Source organism: Sus scrofa, chromosome 5 (assembly GCF_054392235.1).
Source record: "Sus scrofa isolate SSC_HxYL_T2T_F1_AM1 chromosome 5, Sscrofa_HxYL_maternal_Yorkshire_Landrace_v2.0, whole genome shotgun sequence".
NCBI classification, from domain to species: Eukaryota; Metazoa; Chordata; class Mammalia; order Artiodactyla; family Suidae; genus Sus; species Sus scrofa.
This window is the reverse complement of record NC_139387.1, coordinates 10382570-10403789: the sequence shown is the minus strand read 5'-3', so window position 1 is coordinate 10403789 and position 21220 is coordinate 10382570. Positions and strand designations below refer to the sequence as shown.

The window sequence follows — 21220 nt, the reverse complement described above, 5'->3', positions numbered from 1 at the left end:
CCTCTTTCATCCATTGGTCCCAACCTGCCACTGGCTGGACATAGCTTGTCTGGAGCCGATGGAGCCAATTGCCCTCCTCGAAGGCCCGTCTGATAATTGTTCATCGGTTCTCTCGTGCCTCTGCAATCCGCTGATGCAGGCTAAACAGCCTCACGTCCTCCACTGCTCTTCCCACTCCACGGTGTTAGGTCCCACACCCTTGGGTCCAGCTGCCCCGGGGTCATGCTTGCTGTCAAGGTCCCTCCTAAAACGTGACACCTGGCGCTGAGCCTCAGTGCTAACGTGGTCTGAGCAGTGACGGCACCAGGGGCCCTCTGCCTCCCTTGTTTTGGCGTCACGCTTCTGTGAGATGCACGGCACTGTGTCCTCACCTTGTCCTCGATGTCAACCCCCTCCCCACCCCCCCACCCCCCGGGGGGGGGGCCCCTTCACACATCCTGCCAGGCAGCTCTGGGAAGGATCTGTTTGGGTTTCGCCTGAGGTGCTGGGTTTCCGTCCACTCCCATTCAATCACGCCTTGTTAGTCTCAGCCCTTCGTGCCAGCTGCTCCGCATCTCCGGGGAACGGGCTCCTGCCCCTCAATGCCGTGGCGCCCGCTCCCGGCTCTGTGCCATCCTGCACTGGGCAGGCAGGCCACATCCGTGTCACAGGGAAAGGATGGACCAAGCCCACAGCTTGCCCCTGGGGCGGCGGGGGGCACGCTGTCCAACCAGCCACGCACTCGCCCACGCTCCTTACCTTCCTGCACGTATTTACTGCACACCCACTATGTGCCAGTGGCATGCTCTACTGCAGACAGACACACTCTGCCTCCATGGAGTCCCCAACTTACCCAACAGGGCTTAATAAGAAAACCGCCACGTCACCAGCAGCAAGAGCTGACAGTTATTGGAGGTTAATTGGGCTGGCAGAGCCTCGGTGTACAAAGCATCCATCTCCAGGCACAGTAACCTTGGCCAGAGAAGGAGGCTGGGCTGGTCTGCTGAGCCACGGGCTGTCAGGACACACTGAGGGCTGGCTCACTGCGTGACCTCGGCAGGTCAGCACCTTAGCCCTCTGGGCCTCAGTTTCCTCATCTGTTTAGGGGGAGAACAGCCGAGCATGTGTGGGTCTCTCTGGTTTGCTGGGGCCACTCCCAAGCCCCCTGTAACTGCTCACGGTGTCATGCCACCAGGAACTCAACTGGTGGTCAGGCCGCCCCTGCTCTCAGGGGCGTCAAACCTGTCATCAGCACCTGTGCCGTGTCCAGGACTCAGTGGAAGGAGGTAGGCAGAGGGATGCAAGGGCTTTTACCAATGGTCTTGGCCTTGGGAAAAGACTCAGCAGTCTGGTAGGAGAGGCCCTGACAGTGGTGCTACGGGCAGGTCTTCCCTCACAGGGCCCACCCCCTGGTGGTACCCACTCCCCAGCCCTAAGCAGCCCAGTATTCACCCCACCCACCACCGGGCACCTCAAGGAGCACGTGACCCTCCTGCTCACAGCCAATGACCTGGATTAAAAGTCCATCTCCTAGTCCCACCCTAGGAGCCATCTCTGGCTTTCCCAGAATCCTCCAGGCTACTCAGGGGCCTGCCTCCCATCTGACCCCTGCCCACCCCCACCTGACCTCTGCCTCCCCACCTTGCCCCTCACCCCCCCACCTGACCCCTGCCCTCCCCCACCTGGCCCTGCCTGCCCACCTGGTCCCTGCCTGCTCACCTGGTCCCTGCCTCCCCCCAACACCTGGCCCCTGCCTCCCCCACCTGGTCCCTGCTGGCCCCTTGGCCTTGGCTCCGGCAAACCCCAGGCCCCGCTCAGCTGCAGCCCCGGGCACTACTCACCAGTCTCCACTGGACCCGCTCTTTCACCAGTGCCTGCGCACGCACGGCTGCCTCTGCCTGCATGGCCTCCATTCATTCATTCAATAAACATTTATGGAGCACCTACTATGTACCAGGCGCCGGCTAGGCCCGCCCTCCCGCCTCTGCTCCCTCTCCAGGGCCCCAAGGGCTGAACACTTCCCTGCTTTCCAACATCCTCAGGGCTGTCCCCAGGTGAGGTGGAGGCTCCGGGTGGCCAAGGGTGCGGCCCGCTTGGAGACAGCCTGGCAGGGGAGGGATGGGCAGCCTGGGGCAGATGCAAACACAGTCCTGGGCTGACACAGGCTCGGCCTAAGCACCTCCCGTGTTAACTCACTAATCCTCAGCACAACCCCATGAGTCGGTACTGCTAGTATTCCCACCTTACAGAAGAGGAAGCTGCTACATGCTAGCTTTGACCCTCTGTGGCACAGGCTCTGGGTCCAGAGATGGTGTCAGATCCTGTTCCCCCTGGACAATGGTTTTCGAAAAAGATTTTTTTAATGTGTTGCCAACGTTGATAAGTTGGGAAGATTTTTATTTTTCAAATCCCCATTTCTGGAACCCACCAAAAAGCCTGGAAGAACTAGCTGCCCAGGTTCTGCATCCCAGGCCTGCGTGGACCCATCTTCCTGGCTGCCTCTCTGGCTGAGGTTCCCATGGCCCGCTGGGTGCTGGGGTTTGTGAGGCCAGCAGCAGAGGGAATCCCGGGGGAATAACTGGAATCCCAGCCTACAGGGTGGGGGTGGGGGTGGGGGATCCCATGAGGGTCCCAGGTGGAACCCGAGGGTCCCACAGGACCTGGCTCCCTGGTTCTGTGGCTCTGGCTTCTTTGAGCTCTAGGACCCTCTAACATCATGTGTCTTTTTGGGGGGGGGGGCTCTGATTATGCATCTTGGGCTCAAAATGCATAATTCCTTGATCCTAAAGGCCTTCTGAGTCTTGGCCTCTGTGTCACCGATGCCACAGGCCTTTTAGCTGCCTTGACCCATCACAACCCCTGCTTGCCTCCAAGCAGGCCCACTGCAGTGGGGACCCCAAGCCAAGAAAACACCCAGCCAGCCCCCTAGACCTGCCTGGCACCCTGTGGGGTCCTTGTCTCTCCAATGACGCTGGTTGGGTTGCTGGGTCAAGTTTGGGGCTCCCCTTGGGGTTTGAGGGTTACTTTCTCCCGAATATGACTTCTACTCTGTAAAATGCTGCCCGGCCGCCTGGGCTGAGGCTCGGGCCAAGGCTGCTGAGAACCTCAGGAAGCCTGAGGCCTCGGCTGCTCAAGCCACACCTGAGAGGAGAACCTGCAGCAAAGGGCTCTGGGCTTCTAGAATGGCTCCCTGCTCCTGTCCTCTGCTCCCCCAGACCTCAGGCTCCCCTCACTCTGCTCACCTGGGACCCCTGCTCACCCTCTCCACTGCCTCTCCTGGGCCAGGGCCAGGCTGAGACCCCTCCCAAGGCCACAAGCCCAAACTAGGTGGTCGCATGGGGTCCCTCTCCTGGCCCTGAGACTAGCTTCTCTGGTGCGGGTGGGGGGGCTTGCGGGGCCCTGCAGCTGCGGCATTGGAGAACAAGAGAGCTCTGTTCGTGCAGGAGGAGCCCCGGACATGCCCGGGGGAAGGCCCACCCCAGGAACTGCTGGCTGTGTGGAGACCACAGCTAGGACACGTGGCCACCGAGTCCGCGTGGCCGACTCATGGAGACTAGCCCTCCCTCGTGTTCTCCCGGAAGGACGGGCCGCATTCAGCTCAAATCCCGGCTCTGCCACGGCACGAAGAGCGTGGCCCTGGCAAGCTAGCTCTTTCCTCTGAGTCTCAGTCTCCTCTTCTGTAAAATGGGACTAGAAGGGCCCTACCCCAGAGGGATGGAGAATGAAAGCTACAGAGCAGGGTCTGGCACACAGTAAGTGCTCAATAAAGTTAGCTGCCTCTGGAATGTTTACGGCCCGGCTCACAGGCGTGGCACAGCGCCTGGCACATGGCAGGTCCCCGTCCCCCGTGCCTGCAACACTGGCAGCGAGGAAGGGATGAGGCCTGGCCCCCTGACAGCATCTGCCTTCCTGCCCAGTCCTGCCCCCTCTCGTGGGTCCAGCCCCTCCAAGGCCTGCCCCCACCCCCGCCTGCAGCCCGCTCCCCAGCCTCTCCCATCGCCAAAGCACAATGGCTGTTATAATTAACGGATTATCTCAGTGCGACAGCTGTGGTCCTTTGAAAATTGGGTTGAATAACAAGATCCCAGCGTATGGTAATTTCTTTTCATCTCCTGCTCCCTTTCTCTCTCCCTGCTTCAGCCTTGTTGCGCATGCAAATGTCTTTTCCCCTTTTCCTCCTTCCCAAACACCTCCCTCCTCAGTGGCCTCCTCCTCCTCCTCGGGATGGCAATGGGACAGACCACAGCTCTGCTTTCCCAGCAAAAGCCGGGGGGAGCTGACCCTCCCAGGCGCCCCCTGGGCGCCCCCGGTGCTGGGCCAAGTATCTGACATGTGTAACCTCTGTCACCTCCTGCCAGACCTAAGTCCCTCCCCCTTGGGATTCCTCCTACCTGCCAGGCCCCTCCCCCTGGGGCTACTTTAAAGTGACCTTCCCTGACGTCCTAGTCCTGGACCCCCTGCCCCGGCTCTTCCCAAGCCTGCTTCCACTGCCACCTCCCCCAGCATCTCTGCCCCGCCCCCGACCCTGACCCACGGCTTCTGTTATCAGCTGGGTGCTGACCGACATCTCCCAGCTGTCTCGGGACCCCTCCCTGGCACCTGCAACTCCAGCGGTCCTCGGTCCTCCTCCAGGGCCCGACTCCTCCCGCAGCCCGCCCACTCCCCAGCCCGCCTCTCTCGCCCGGTCCCTGAGCCAGCGAGAAGCATCCACAGCTGCCCACACCTGGAAGGTCTCAGTGCGTGCCTTTCTACTGCTTCGGCCTCCTTCCTCGCCCCAAGTGAATTTCTCAATCAGCCACCTTGCCGGTCCCCCTCCAATCTCACCGCCCCCTCCACGCAGCAGAGAAAGAGCACTCTCAGCTGTAAATCTGAGTGGGGCACTCTGCTCCTCAAAAGCCTTCGCTGGCTCCCTACCGATCTGGGAAATTTCCAGCAGCAGACATCTGAGGCCTTGCCCCTGGGGTCCTGAAGAGCCAGTTCCTGCCTCCTGCCCCCTCCCCGGCCCCGGAGTTAAAATGGCCTGGTTGGGGTCCCTCCTGTGGGTTCCCACAACACCCCTGGGCTTCCTCTATGACAACTGAGATCAGAACTGCTGCATCCACTCCTGAACTGAGTTCTCTGAGGAAGGACCTGATTCTCCATTAAAGCCCAGCTCCGAGGACCCAGTAGGTGCTGAAAAAACACCTGATAATGACTGAATTGAAAGAGGCCTGCTCTCTCCCTGTACAGAATAGGAAACCGAGGCTCAGAGCAATTGATGACTTGTTCAAGATCACACCGTGTGTGCAAGACAAAACCAGGATTTGAACCCAGGTCTGTGATTCCAATGCCAGTCTTTTCCCCTCCCTGGGGAGGGCTATGGGGGCTTCTGCACAGGTCTCAGGGGACGTGAACCTCCCTCCAGCCTCAGCTGGACGATAAAAAGATGGGGCTCCCTACCCAGGCTGTCACCGCCTTGACCTTTGATGAGTCACATGACTCCCAGGGCCTGAGTCTGCTCATCTGTAAAGTGGGAAGGTGCCCCAGCTCACCCCCATCTCAGAGGGAGGCTGCGGGGCTGAAGCTCAGGTCTTGGAGAAAAGCTGGTTCTACCAACATCTGACACCCTCACCTTGAAACCCAACTGTGTAGCCCTTGGCAGGGACTCCTCAGAGCTTGGGGGTGCCTGGGATGGCAGGGGTCACACAGGACGGAAACATCCCCCCCACCCCCAGTGACAGCTCCTGGAGAAGCAGGGGAGAGCTGGGGGTCAGATCATGACCTTGGGCAGAAGCTTCCTCCTCTCAGCCTCGGTGTCCTCATCTGTGAATTGGGCCCAGGATGCCCGTTGTATGGGTTGCAAGGAGGACTAACATGTCAAGTGTCTAGCACGGTGCAGGCACCACCAGGGCCACAGGTTCTATGGGAACATGACGGTCAAGTGCACCCCAGGAGAGGGGGAAGGGAAGGGGCAGCACAAAGATGGACCACTGTTCCTGACCCTCCATCCTCAACAGCCCACAGAAGAGAACTGACGCCCTGACCTGCGGCCTGGGGCCCCTCCCTCCCTCCCTAAACTCACACCCCCGACACCCCTTCACACTCTGTGGAGCTGCAGGAATGCACCCGTGCTGTCCCCTGGGCCTTTGCTCATGCGCTTCCTGAGCCCGAGGTACCGTCAACCACCCTCCCACCCTGCTGCAGCCCCGACCTCATGCCTCCTCCTCCAAGAAGCCCTCAGAGATTGCCTCTCCACGGGAAGAGTGTGGGCCTCCCTACTCTGCCCCCAGGCCCTGATTCCAGCCCCACAGACTCCTGGAAGGATCCTAGAGACTGTCTTACCCCACCCCTACCCCCCAATTAACAGATGGGGAAACTGAGGCACAGACATGGGACAGCGGCTCTCCAGGGAGGTGCTGGAACCCAGCTGTCTCTGCTGCTTCCAGCCCTACAGGCAGCTTCTCTCCTGGAGCTGCGCTGCAGTCCTTCAGCCCTGGCCTGTCTCCGCCATGCCCCACCCGCCCGGCCCGGAGCTACCTGAGGACGGGACTCCATCTTCCTCTCTGCGCCCCCACCCCAGTGCCTAGCCTAAGGCCTGGCGCATAGTAGGCACTCAGTAAATGTCTGTTGAATTGAATTGCGCTCAGGGCGGCCAGTCGTCTCTGCTCTGTAAGAGAAGCATAGAGTTAGTGGAGCCATTCCCGTGGCGACAGAGGTGGGACCCCAGCTGGTGGGGTGAGGCAGTGGCCTGCCCCAAGGACCCTGAGGGCCCTGGGAGGAAGAAGGGGAACTGGGAAGCTGGAACCTTTGGACTCAGATGAATCCGAATTCTGCCCCAACAGGCGGGACGGCCCTGGCAAGTCACACCGCCCCTAGGGCCTTGGTGGCCTCATCTGTCCAACGGAGAGGACACTCTGGTCCCTAGGGGCTCTGGGCACTGCTGGTGGTGAGGACCGGGAGAGACGTGAGCAGGGTAAACAGGGACTCCAGCCCACAGGCACTGGGTGCTCAGTACCCGAAACACCCAGTCGGGCGGGAATTCTGGCCAGTCCTACAGATGAGCAGACTGAGGCTCGCGGAGGCGGGGGCTTGATCCCATGCCGCGCAGACAGCCTCCCTGCTGAACTGGAGAGAAGCGAGGCGCAACAGCAAACCCCAGACAAAGACATGGAACCCACCAAAGGGTAGATGGAGCCCAAGCCCAGACTGGAGAAGGGCCCAGCGTGAGCCCCGGGGCTGGGAAGGTTCAAAGCCATCCTCAGATCCAGAGGCTGCAAAGCCCGGGCAGGCCCTGGTATTAATATAGATCAGCACAGGCTATAAATACACAGCCAGGCCGGGCACCATGGGGCGCAACCCGAGAAGCAGCCCAGAGGGGACTCTGACCCCAGCCCCGCCCCACAGTCCCTCCCCTTGGGCCTCGGTTTCCCCGTTTGGCAACAGCAGGCGACACACACCGTGACCATGACAGCTCAGGCTCTTTACCCGACAATCGATAGTTCTGGGACCCTGCCAGGCTGGCAGGGGGAGGCCTTAGGGCCCAGGCTAGGGACTCAGGGAGGAACAAAAGAGGATTCAAGTGAGGCTGCCCTGGCCCACCTGGGATGACCAAGGGGAGGGCTTGGCTGGGCCTCTGCTCCCTGGCTTGGAGCCGGGGAGGGGCAGGGATAGAGGCTTAGATGCCAGCCATTCACTCCGCCGCTCCCTCATTCACTCCAACCATTCTCTGAGGAGCTTCTGCTGGGAGCCGGGAACTCACAGCCAGAAGCCACAGTCAGGTGGAAGCCGTAGTGGGAAAGACAGCAAGGTCAACAGGCCCCTCTCCCCCGAGCCACGTCCGGGCAGAGGCAGTCCCCCGGCTCCCAGGCTCCCTCCCAGCCCGCATCACCAGACACCTGTTCCACCAGGACCTCATCGAGGACAAGGATGGGGAGGCCCATCTCATTCACTCTATCAAGCCCGGGCCCAACACGGCACCCAGGAAGCGCTCCACAAACGTCCATGCGAGGATGAAAGAATGAATAAAATGCCACGTAGCATATACAAAGGGAACCCGTACACGAGGCCATGACACGGGCCCAGGGGGAGGTGGGGGAGCAGGAGGGAACCCCCACACTTGAAACACAACCTTTCCACTTGAAGGATGAGGGAACTGAGGCTGAGAGAGGCTATGGGATGTGCCCAAGGACCCAAAGCTACAAGGCGGCCTAAGACCCGCAGCTTCCTGGATAAAAGACAGGGCTGGTACATCAAATGCCTGGTACCGCTGTTCCGAGCATCAGAGGATAACATTTGCAGAGTCTGGAACTCCCCAAAGGCTGAGCCCTATAGGTGTGGGGTCCATGCTCCATTTGCTCACCAAAGCCTCAAGACAGCTCTAAGTGGACCTTAATGCTACAGACAGAGAAACCGAGGCTCTGAGGAGGAATATGGGGTCCCCCGACCCCCAGCCCACCACATACTCTAAAGACCATTCCTGAGAGTTCCTATCGTAGCTCAGCCATAATGAATCTAACTAGTACCTATGAGGATGCAGGTTCGATCTCTGGCCTCGCTCAGTGGGTTAAGGATCCGGCGTGGCCTTGAGCTGCGGTGTAGGTCGCAGATGTGGCTCCGATCTGGCATTGCTATGGCTGTGGTGTAGGCTGGCAGCTACAGCTCTGATTTGATCCCTAGCCTCAGAACTTCCATATGCCGCGGGTGTGGCCCTAAAAAAACAAAAATAAAAATAAAGGCCCTTTCTGGCCGGTGCACCAGCAGGGGACCTCACCGCTGGTTGGCTAGGACCTTCTACCTCTACCCTCTTCTGCAACTCACAGGCAAGGGGTGTCTGCAGATCTGGGTCCCAGTCCAACCCTGCCTCTGCTGACCGGGTGACCTGGGGAGGGACCAGCCCTCTCTAAGCCTCAGCTTCCCCAAGACCCATCTCCTCTGCCCCAGGCAGCTGCTTCAAGGAGCAAATGCGAGACAGACACCCGCTCCCTACAAACTGTAAAGTCCTATTCGTATTCGAGGGAATTTAATTATTCCTCCTCTACGTGCCTTGTCCTTCCCCAGCTACTGCTGTGCCCCCCTTTCTAACAAGGCTGTGACAGCTTTTATCAGATGCTCGCACTACACCTGCCTCTGGTGCTTAGGGTTTGCTGGGAACTTCATCCTCAGGATTCTAGCAGTGGGGTACTCTTTGGATGCCCATTCTGCAGATGAGGATATTGAGGCTTGGGGAAGTTAAGTGACTTGCTCAAGGTTACACAGCAAGAAATGAGAGCGCTTAGCCCTGACATTGTCTATTCGGCCCTTTGTGCCTCAAGTATCTGTATATTCAGCCTTGGGAGCTGCTGGAGTCCTCCAGTTCATGAACGCCCACCTGCTCCCTGGTTTATCCAACTTCCCAGATGTATGCAATATTCATATTTCTATCAGCGGCAGCTCCCGCACCCCTCTCCAAGGCCTTCAGGAGTCCCATTAATCATTCAGACACACCTGCATATTCATTAACTTCCGAATTAATACAGGGCCCCTTATTACCTTGGGCCTGCTGCCTGCATTAAAGACACTTCGACTTCATTCATTATTAAACTCTCCTGATAAATGATCACATCCCTCCTTCACAGAGGAGGGCAGGGCCCAGCCCCCCAAGCCTGCACGGCTGCTCTCAGCACTAGCTGCTGTGTGACCTTGAGCTGGGCCCTCACCCTCTCTGGGCCTCCCGCATGTTTACCTCCTGGGAAAATCAGGCAAAGGACAGTCTCTAAACACCGCCTGGGCTTGTCAAAGTCGGCCCTGTCCCATCCGTCTGCAGATTCCTTCGACCCTTCCCTGCCCTTATGCGTCTTTCTGGGACTCACGACCCTCTGTTCGCAAAAAGCAACCTGCCGTCTCTGTCGTTGTCCTGATCCTCCCGCACACGCAGCCTCCACTCACACTGGGCCTGGGCTGGGGCTTTGCGGTCAGCACCATCCATCTGCCCCTGAGCCAAGCTGGCCGGGCAGACCACAACATGTCCCAAATCAGAGAGGCCAACTGGGCCCCGTGGCCAGCAAGGGTGGACTCCAGGTGCCACCCACCAGTGATGACGACAGAAATAATCACCATGATAAGCGCGGCGATTCCCGAGCACACCCCCCGCCCCAGGCCCGGTGCAAAGTCCTGCACGGTCTCATCCTTCTTAGAACCACCTCTGCTTTACAGACGGGGCAACCACGGCCAGCGAGGTCAAGGCCAGCTCCCCATCACGCCTGGAGTCCTGAGCCCCTCGGCATCACACGTGTCAGCCACAAGTGGGCCACCACCTTGCCCTGGATCCATCCTTCCCTATCTGGTTCCTCTACTCGCCACTCCCTGCCTAACAGAGCTGCAGCCAACATAGAATGCCCCCTGGCAGATGCCCTGATCCATCTCCATTATGCCTGGCACAGAGCAGAGCCTGTGAGTGAAGCGTGGAGATGCCACAGCCAGCCCTGCCCCTGCTGGCTCCACTGCCTTCTGCCTCCATTCCGGGGGCACCTGTGTGTGGGGCTGCTCACCAGGCTCAGGGTGGCCCACAGCAGCAGGCCAGGCCTCCACCTTGTACCAAGGCTGGGCCTGAGGCTTCACTCCCTGGCTGTGGGACTGTGGGCCCATTACTAAACCTCTCTGTGCCTCAGTCTCATTATCTGAATCACACTGGACTCCGTCCTCTGCCTCATCCCTCATCTCCAACCCATCTCGACTGCCCAGACCACACACCTAAGCGCCCAGGCCACTACTGGCTCTTGTCTGGACAGCAACGCTGCCTCCCAGCGTCTCCAAGGGTCTCCTGGCTTCCTCCCTACCCTCTGCTCAGCCACCAGGGAGCCTCTCAAAACAGCCTGTCTATCGTGGACCCCTGGGGTCTTAAAGCCCTTCTAGAATCCTCCATGGCTCCAGGCTAAAGCCAGAAATCCTCCTGAAGGTCAAGGCCCTGTGAGGCCTGGCCCAGCCGCCCACTCCTGTGTCCTCCCCGAGGCAGCGCTGCCAAGGTGACCCTCCCCGCTCTTGTCGGACCCCTCCATGGCACCTGTCCCTCCCACACTGCCTGGTGGCCGCAAGCGCTGTGTTCTCTGCTGCAGCTGAAGCCCCCAGCACAGTCGGCCTGCAGTCCTGTGGCCCAAACGAACACCCCTATCGAGTCAAGACACCGACACCTCCAGGGCTGCACCAGAGCCAACACGGAACCCGGTGGACCAGACGCAGGCCTCACCACTCTCTGCGTGTGGACCCAGCCCTCACCCAACGGGATGACAAGGGTCAGAAACACAAAGTGAGCTCCAGGGTCACCCCTGGTAAGTAATGGGGCTGGGACGGAGCCCTGCAGCCTGGGCTCGAGCAGCCAGCGCCAAGGACAGGCCAGACCTTAGGGACATTTCATATGAGCCCATCCAGCCCTCGCCACCTCCCTGTGAGATGGACACGATGATCATACCCATTTTAGAGATAAAGAAACTGAGGCCAGAGCAGTGAGGACGGCCGCCTAAGGGCACACAGCTAGGAAGCGGAAGAGCCTGGGACACACGAAGCTGGGGCCGTGGAGCTACTCAGCCCCCACCGGCAGCTCCGCTCACATCTCCCCGGAACTCGGCTGCCAGGGCTGCCGTAGGTGAGAAGCACCCCCTTCACGGCTCCTTCACCAGCCCCGGCCCCACGGCTGCAAGGATTTCAGCCATGGCCTTCCCTTTGGAGCCCCAGACCCCTCACCTGTAAGAGGGTGACAAGACAACCTGGGGTCCCTTCATCAGCGGCACATGACCCACATGCCGGAGGGCCTGCAACATGGCAAAACTGGTCTCTGGCCCACAGGGGGCCGCCAAGGGGTGGGGGACCCGGGGTGGCAGGGGGAAGGGGCTCATCCAGGGATCAGGGTGGGGAGGGGGGCAAGCAGGGTACAAGGGCCTGCCTGCTGTCACCTAGAGCGCACAAAGCCAACAGGGGCCGGCAGAGAAGCTGACGGTTAACTGGGAGGGCTCGGCCCCTCTGAGGACCTGCCACCACCCAAGGGGGCCGGGGGTCCCAGGAGGGGCCGCGCACCCTGCCAGCCAGACATCCCACATCTCATGAGCACCTGCCGTGTGCCTGGACTAGGACCCCTGGGAGACAGCAGAAGAAACAAGGATGGACAAGGCAGTCACAGACCAGTTGGGGACTCGGGCAAACGGGCCCAGCACATGCGCCCTGGGGATTTCTGCTATTTAAGGAAACCCTCCTGTAAATTGTTTTGAAAGAGAGAACCAGCCTCTAATTTCTTGCATAAAGAATTTGAATTTCCCAAGTTCCTGCTGTGGTGCAGCAGAAAAAAATCCGACTAGTATCCATGAGGATGCAGGTTCGATTCCTGACCTCACTCACTGGATCAAGGATCCTATGTTCCTGTGGCTGTGGCGTAGGCCGGCAGCTGAGGCTCCAACTCGACTCCTAGCCTAGAAACTTCCATATGCCGCAGGTGTGGCCCTAAAAAGTGAAAAAAAAAAAAAAAAAAAAAAAAAAAGAATCTGGAGTTCCCCTCGTGGCGCAGTGGAAACAAATCCGACTAGGAACCATGAGGTTGTGGGTTCAATCCCTGGCCTCGCTCAGTGGGTTAAGGATCCGGCGTTGCTGAGAGCTGTGGTGTAGGTTGCAGACATGGCTTGGATCTGGCGTGGCTGGGGCTGTGGCACAGGCTGGCAGCTACAGCTCTAATTTGACCCCCAGCCTGGGAACTTCCATATGCTGTAGGAGCGGCCCTAAAAGGACAAAAAGACAAACAAACAAACAAAAAAGAATCTGAATTTTCACAAATTGGCAGTGTTTAAAGTGAGGCAAAACTCTTGGATTTCTAGGTGTTTCCTCAGTGTGAGTGCTGAGGGCGGGGACCACAGCTGAGTCCTCTCTCTGCCCCAGGCCCCAGCACAGGGTCGGCACGCAGAAGGTGCCAGTACGTTCTGGCCAAGCAGACTGTGAACACACTCATTGCCAGGCCCTGGGATCAAAGCTATTGTGTGCGGCACCCCCACTTTCAGACTGTGGGGTCCTTGAAGGTCAGAGTTGGCAGCCCCTCAGCACACCTGGGCCCCCGACAGGTAACAGAGGAGAAAACTGAGGCCAGAGGGGGAAGGGGCCCTGCCCCGGCCTCACAGCCACATCCTTCCTCCTCCTTCCAGGCCCCCCTTCTGCCCGGGCACTGCCCCCCAAATATTGTTGCTTCTCCAGGCTCTGTCCTCGACCTACCTATGCAGCCCTCCCTTCCGGGGTGGCCTCAGGCCCGCTCTTGGTGGCCCAGATCCTCGAGGGTGCCCTTGAGGGCCCAGGCTCAGCCGGTCCAGGTCACCCCTTGCCCATTCCTGCCCATGTCTCTTCTTGGTCCGGGTCACCAGCACCCTGCCCGCTTGCTCAGACCACAGATCCCACCATCATCCTCAACTCTTTCCACTCCTGCTGGAAAAGGAGGAGGAGGCCAGCCACCAGGTCTGCCACTTTGTCCCCAGAAAGTCTCCCCGCTATGTCCTCTGCTCGCCACTTCACCGGGACAGGCCCCCCTCCTCACTGGCCCTGTCGCCCATCATGGCCTCCAGCCCCTCCAGCCCGTCCACACAGCGGCCAGAAGAGTCTTGCTGAGGGCAGCCCTGAGGCCACCTCTCCTGCTCAAAGTCTTTCTGGGGTTCCCTACAGCCCCGAGGACAGAGGCCAAGCTCCTTGCAGGCACGCGAAGCTTCCATGAGGTGGAGGCTTCCCCGCCTCCTGCCCCGGGTGCACAGCCCTCTTCATGTTCCCCACCCACCTCCATCTCCCTGCCACTCGCCACCGGCACTGTGAACCCCCGCTGGCTTCAGATCAGGCATCGCCTCCTCCAGGAAGCCTGCCCTGAACCCCAGGCCTCACTTCAGCATCCCACAGCACCCCCATGCTCACCAGCTCCACGCGGGATCCCCCTGAAGAGTCACCATTCCCACCCCCAGGGGCCAAATTGGCCCTGCTGGTCCCTCTGAGCCTCCAATGCCAGCAAGAAGCCTGGCACAGAGGCGGGGCCTGGGGGCCTGGGGATTGAGAAAAAACAAGAACCTCCTGGCCCCCAGGCATGTCATTCCCAGCTGGCCTCTGCGCCCACCCACCTGCCCACCTCCCCACTTGCTGAGCAGGCCCATTACCGCTACCGGAGACCAGGCCTCCCAGCTCATCACTATGGTTATAACTACCAGGGCCTGGGCCCAGGGCTGCGGCCCCCCGTACAGCCTGGCCTCAGCCGGCTTGGGGCAGTGTGGTCAGGCAGGGGCAAAGGAAGAGGAGGAGGGCGGGGACAGGGTCGAAACCTCTGTTGGGAGCCTCACTCAGGCAGGGGGCTGGCAGAGCTGACCTCAGTGGAACACTGGCAGCTCTTATCTGGACGCCTGGGGCCTCTGTTCACAGACAGGAGACTGAGGCTCCAAGGGCAAGCCGGTGACCTGGGACCTCAAGGCCAGTGAGGGCCAAGCGTGGGGTCAGAACCCCACGCCTGTCCACTCTCCTTGCACCCAGGCCTGGGGCTTTCAGAGCAGGAGGAGGGGAGCGACTACTCACTCAGTGTCACAGGCATGTCACAGGCATTCCAGGAGGCCACGGGCACCAGGGCCACCGCACCCCCTGGATTCAGACCCTTGCTCTGTACCTGTCCCAGCTGAGTGGCCTCGGGCAGGCTCAACAGCTACTCTGAGCCGATTCCTCCTCTGTCCCTGGCGATGGGAAGTGGCCTTGCAGGTCCGCTGTGAGTGTCCAGTGAGACAGCAAGGACCACAGTCAGTAACGACGAAGCATCTCCCAGGCTGGGCTGGAGGGAGATGAACTCGCCAAAGCCTCACAACGGCCCCGCAAGAGGCAGGTTCGAACAACATCCCCACTTTACAGACAAGGAAATGAAGGCACAGGAGACCCACCCGGGAGCCTTGCCGCAGCTGCGGAGCTGGGCATACCGCGCTGGGCAAAGAATGATGGGCAAGGGGCGGGTCCTCACTAATGGTCCTCCTTTGCGGCTCAGACCTCTCCTTCAGTGCTTCAAAGGCACCCCGAGTAGACGGGCCTCTCCCGCCTGCGCTGAGGCCACCTGCTGCGTCCTCCCTTCCACCTCCGCTGAGCCCAACCCTCTCGCCCTCTGCCATCCGGATCCAATGCCACCTCTCCCACTGAGCCCACCCTGAGCTCTGCCATCCCCCCTCCTCTGTGTCGCCTTGACACCACCTGGGAAAGCCCCCCAGAGTGGGTGCAGCCGTCGCCCAAGGAGACACCCGGACCGCCCCGTCTCTGCCCAGGGGCTGCCAGAGGAAACCTCCCGAAGCACAAGCAGGCGCGTGGGTCACTGCTCTGCTTGGAAGCCTCCCTCATCCTGGCCCTGCACTCACGATCGGCCGGCCCTGGCTCTGCAAATCTGCCTCCGACAACGAGGATGCTGTCAGAACAAACGGACCTCACTAGGCACACTCATGCTGTGCACACACCACGCGTGCACACAGGTGCTTCTCCCTGCACCTGCCCCGGACTTGGGTGACTCCGTCCTTACTTGGGCCTCTCCCTTGACCCCTCCTCTGCCATCACAGCCCCCCACCCCTCCAGCCCGACCCCCGAACAGTACCTCCGACTCCCTGCCCCAGTTCCTCAGCTCTTCCCGCTCCCCCCGCCCTGGACAGAATCATCCACAACCCTGTTTTTTACTCCTTCCCTCCTTCCTTTTTTTTAGGGCCACACCCGCAGCATGTGGAGGTTCCCAGGCTAGGCATCGCATCGGAGCTGTAGCTGCCGGCCGACACCACAGCCACAGCAACTCGGGATGCAAGCCGCATCTGTGACCCACACCACAGCTCACGGCAATGCCATATCCTTAACCCACCGAGCAGAGCCAGGGGTCGAACCCGCATCCTCATGGATACTAGTCAGGTTCGTAACCACTGAGCCACGACAGAAACTTCCCACAACCCTGTTTCTAAACCCCCAGGCAGGCACCCTTGCTGCCAGAAGACGCACGGACACCTCCAGGCCTGCAGAGAGCTCTCAGGCCCTGCGCTCCTCCCCAGACTCCCGCAATTCTCCTTCCCCACTCCCAGGCCCTAGCACAGAAGCTTCTCCCCCAATACCTCTTGGCCCTTCCCCTTGACATTCCCTCCATCTGGCATGTTCTCCTGCCCCACCCCCACCCCCTGAAGGCTACTCCTCAGAAAGGACTCAAGCCGCCTCCTACAGGAAGCCCTCCAGCCTCCCCGGGCATCAGTCAGACTAATCTGCCTTCCCCTTGGCAGTGGGATCCCTCGTGGCAGGGACTGCTCTCAATCACCCCCAACACCCCAGAACCCTGCACACTGCTCAGCCCCCAGCAGACGCTTGACAACTGTCCACCAAATAAACACGCTTCTTCCCTCCTGAGCCTTCCCTGAGCTCCCCAGGGGCAGAAGGAACAAGTTCATTAGGCAACCACAGCCAATGTGAATCCACTCCCCTCTCCCCACCTCCACCCCAGTCACATACCTGCACTATGGCAGTGGCATCACCCTCCTGCCTGCTGCCGCCCTCAGGTCCGAATAAAATCCACAGCCCTTGCCACCCTCCCATCTCCCCTCTTCCCGCTGTCGCTGGGCTCCAGCCCCCAGCCACCTTGCTCCTCTGGAGCCAATGAGAAAACCGGGATCTGCAGCTTCTGGACCTTCAACCCTCCCTGTGCCTGCCTGGTGAGAGCGGCCACTGAGCCCCCGAAAGGGCGGGACCCCATCTTACCGCTCCCCAGATCCCCAAGACCCAGCACAAAGCAGGAATTCCAAAGCTGCCTTGAACAAACAAACAAACAAATGAGTGCTGGGTTCAAATCCTGAAGCTCTTGCTTCAGCCTGTTTCCCCATCTTTAATTGCAGACTACAGTTCTTGCTCTGTGTGTGTGTGTGTGTGTGTGTGTGTGTGTGTGTGTGTGTAAGACAAGGTGGGACTCAAATGACAGCATCAGCCCGTAAGTGCTTTTATTTATTTATTCACTTATTTATTTATTTATTTATTTTTAGGGCTTGCACCTGCAGCATATGGAGGTTCCCAGACTAGGGGTCGAATGAGAGCTACAGCCGCCAGCCTACACCACAGCCACAGCAATACCAGATCCAAGCCGCGTCTGCGACATACACCACAGCTCTCGCAGCAAGCCAGATCCTTAATCTAATGAGCAAGGCCAGGGATCAAACCCCCATTCTCATGGATACTAGTCGAGTCCATTACCTCTGAGCCACAACGGGAACTCCCTGAAAGCGCTTTTAAAACCATAAATCCCTGCACATCGGGAAGGGACTTTTCATTCCAAAGTAGGGAAACCGAGATTGAGGTCAAGGATGTCACCCACTTCCTCATCTGGTCCCATTTCTCAGGCCCTGGGGCAGGAGCAGGGCCTCTGCAGTGACCAGGATGCAGGTGGTTCTGCCCTGAGGAAGTTCACGGCTCAAAGGCAGTGGCGCAGGAGACCCGTCACTGCGGGGAGAAGGTCGGGGAGCCATGGGCCTTCAAGACAAGGTGGCCAAGGCCTGGTAGGGGTGTCCGGGAAGACCTTCTAGACAAAGGGCATCTAGCTCTCGAATCATCTAGCACCACCAGAAACAAAGGGACCCAAAGAGCCCGGTCACCTAGCACAGGGGGCATGCCACCCTGACAAGCTTGCTGTCATCTCCGATGAGCATGTACTACTATTGCCCCCATTTTACAGATGAGAAAACTGAGGCTCAGAGAGCTGAAGCAACATGCCTCAGGTCTCCCAGCTCTTGGGCAGCAAAGGCGGTGGTCTCTGGGCCCCCTTGCACTTTCTGTGGCCCCCTAGGGAGGCTGGAAACTGTTTAGAACATTCAGCCTCCAAAGTAAGGGCCAAGCTGCTCTGATGGCATCCAGGTTAGCTGCTCCCAGACACAGCAAGGACAGCCATGGCTAGTGCCAAGCACACAGTGGCTATTAAGCTAGTGCCAAGCACACAGTGGGCCATCGGGCTAGCGCCGTGCACACAGTGGGCCATCGGGCTAGCACCGAGTACACAGTGGGCCATCGGGCTAGCACCGAGAACACAGTGGGCCATCGGGCTAGTGCCATGCACACAGTGGGCCATCGGGCTAGTGCCATGCACACAGTGGGCCATCAGGCTGGCACCATGCACATGGTGGGCCATTAGGAAACATAGCTGCAGCTGGATCTGAAGAAATCACGGAAAAGAGCCAAAACAAACCCTCCTTACGGGAGCTGATTCATGTTAGCCGAGGGGCAGCTGCCGCGGGAGGCCAGTGAGGTTCCAGCACGACACTGGGCCCAGGCAGCCCTCCCTTTCATGCATGCAAATGAACAGCATAAATTTCGGCTTACTTAACTTCACAAATGTTATAAGCTCATAAAAAGTAAGTTATTCTTCCTTAGCTGCACAACACCCTTCATGTAATCTTGTTTTTCTTCCCTCTCTCAGCCTCCTCTGTGAGAGAAACAAAAAGCGACAGATTTGGGGAGTTCTCCTGCAGCACAGCAGGTTAAGGATCAGACGTTGTCACTACAGCAGATCACTGCTGTGGCACAGGCTTTATCCCTTGCCCTGGGAACCTCCATATGCCGAGAGCAGAGCCAGTGGTGGGTGCGGGGAGAAGGCCACGGATTTGGGTGCTTCCCTGCCAGGTGGGTCTGCCCTTCCCCTCCCTCCCTCCCTCCTCTCTGCCCCTAGAAGGCCTGAGGGGAACCCCCCAGCTAAGGAATCCGAAGGCCCAAGGGTGGGCCCTGCTCCCTCTCCCATACCTGTGTGACCTTGGCCTCTGACTTAACCTCTCTGGTTTAACTGGCTCATCTACAGAGTAGAAATTGCACTTCTGGCCTCAGAGTTGGTATGAGGATCAAACAAAATAATCCGAGTAAAGTGTTGAGCTGGCGCCTGGCACAGAAGCAAGCCCTCAACGAATGTTAGCCCTTGTTATTATGTAAAGAAGAGTTAAATATCCCCTTCCCGGTTAATCCATTTGTAGGGTTTGCCTTCTGGGGCAAGCTGGCAGCTCCAAATGCAGTCTGCGGATCAGTTTGTTGGCGGGCTCAGTGTTGATACAAACCCGAACTCGATGCCCTTAGGCAGAGCCTGAGCGCTGGTGTTTACCACAGGCCCCACTGCACCCTATTGCCTTCCTCTCTTCCAGGGCTCACTCTGTGTCTGAGTTTGCCGCCCCCTAGCGGATGCCTCTCAAAGACTTTTTCAACAGGTGATTTCACTGATCGCATCATTAGGCCCAGCTCACAGATGGGGAAATGGAGGCTCACGAGGGGCAGCAACCTGCCCACAGTCCCTGCGGGAGGGGTTGTGGAGCCAAGGAAAGTTCCATCACCAGTCCTGCCCATTTTCTCTCCAGAGTCCCTGTCCCACCATGCCACCTTGAAAGACGCCTCCCTGACACACAGAGGAGCAAGTGGCCCCTTAGACGGATGGCGGGGGGTGCAGCACTCAGCCTCCAGGGACCCAGTGCGTCCTGGACCAGGTGAGTGGCTGAGCAGGCTCCAGGGCCTGCCCTGGGCCTCGTCCCAGTCCAGTGACAAGCATCCAAAGCCAGGGTGGCCTGCCTGTGTGCCCAGCCCCAGCAGAGCCCAGCACTAGGGGCTCCAAAAGATGTAAGCCGGGGGTCTGAGCTGGCCCATTCCTCCCAGGTCCTCTCTGTATCCTAGAGGGGACACAGAGGACACCTTGAGTGCACCTCCAGGATGGCCCTGGCCAGACACTGTACCTCAGTAGCCCACACTGGCCCCCTTCTGCTGATACAAAGCTGAAAAGCCATGGCCCCAACCTGCTTCAGTCTGAGCGACCCCCAGCTACACCCGCGATCTCCCATTTCACAGAACAGAAAACTGAGGCTCAGGCGTGAGGAGCAGATCTTTATGGCTATAGCGGGGGAGAGGAAGCCCTGGCTTCCAAGGAACTGCCTTTAGGCTACCCTCCAGCCAGCACCAACCGCAAGATCCGGAAAACAGGGCCGGTCGAGAAAGGTCAGCGCCTGCCATACCGGCTCCCCCCGAGGCCTTGACTGATGCATCTGCCAGGCGCTACAGCTGACTCTGCCACAGTGAGCTGTTCTCCGGAGAGGGTGGTGGGACTGGGAGCTCAAGAACCCAGCAACGCAGCCAAGGTCATGAACCTCAACTTGCCCACGAGGAAGGTGGCATTACTGTCCCCTGGGTTCCCCAGAGCCCCTCTCACAGGGCACCCCCTGGCCTGCATCCAGCAGTGACACAGAAGCAACCAGGTGGTTAGCGTGGACAAAACACCACGCTGGGGGCTTTCCACGGCTCACTAGGTGGCTGATGTTACACCCATTTCTCAGATGAGGAATTGGAAGCACAGAGAAGCTGAGTCATTTGCGCAGGGCCACCCAGGAAGAGACAGAGCAGGGTGGACTGGTGGACAGACCGATGGACAAGGATAGAGAACACAACCCTGGTGGCTGGAGTCCAGTCAGTGGGGTGCAGGCTCTGAGGACGCGAGGAAGCTTGGGATGGAGGAGGAGGAACGGAGTCCGGAGCCTGTGGCCAGAGGAGGCGGCCCTGTCCCTGGACACCAGCCTCTGCAGCCCTGCGCGGCCACTGCTAGTCTCAGTGGTAACCCAAGGTCAGGCTACTGTCACTCTTCCTCTCACCAGTCTCTCAAGTCGCCCCTGGGTGCCCCTCCCGGGACAGGCCCAGACACAGCTTGGTTCTGGTGGTTCAGGGCCCTGCCGGAGCTCCCAACAAACCAAGCGCAGCCAAGTGGGGACTCGGACCCAGTCCTTCCATTGCCCTCATCTCTCCCTCCTCCATTCTGGAAGAATCTCCAAGGGCACCTCCAGCTGCTGGAAGGAGAGGGTGGGGCCAAGGCTTTGAGGGGCGGGGTCAAGGGAGGCGGAGGCGGGGCCTGGTAGGTGGGGGGTGGGCCAGAGACAGAAGACTGGATCCCAGTTGCCCTGGCAACAGGATTAATTAATTCCAACTCTGGCTCCATCTGGGCCTTGGCTGGATGGGTGGTTTGAGCTCAAGGGTGTTCGTTTTGAAGGGAGGGGAGAGAAGCAGGAGGAGCTGAGAGGCTGTGGCCTCGGGGGCTGGTGAGGGGCTGACATCCCCCCAGCGTTCGCTCGGAGCATCTCCAACGCCAACAGGAAGAGACAGGCTCGTGCCACCCCCCCTCCAGCCAATCTTGGACCTTCTCTCCCAAGAAGGCAGCAGCTCATCCCAGCACAAACACGTCTGGCATAGACAGCAAACAGCAGTGCCTGCAGTGCACGCACACATGCGCGCGCGCGCA

The 21220-nt window shown here is 59.4% G+C and overlaps 1 protein-coding gene across 13 annotated transcripts in view; it reads right to left on the bottom strand.

Moving 5' to 3' along the window:
- Positions 1-21220, bottom strand: part of ELFN2 (extracellular leucine rich repeat and fibronectin type III domain containing 2) — a 68505-nt gene that overhangs the window by 15165 nt on the left and 32120 nt on the right. For 7 of the 13 annotated variants that reach the window (XM_085025028.1, XM_021091519.2, XM_085025027.1 and 4 more), the window contains one exon: positions 1821-6625. The exons of the other annotated variants lie outside the window; for them this stretch is intronic. The gene's annotated coding sequence lies outside the window, so the exon portion shown is untranslated. The remainder of the gene's footprint in view (positions 1-1820; positions 6626-21220) is intronic. 13 annotated transcript variants of the gene reach the window in all.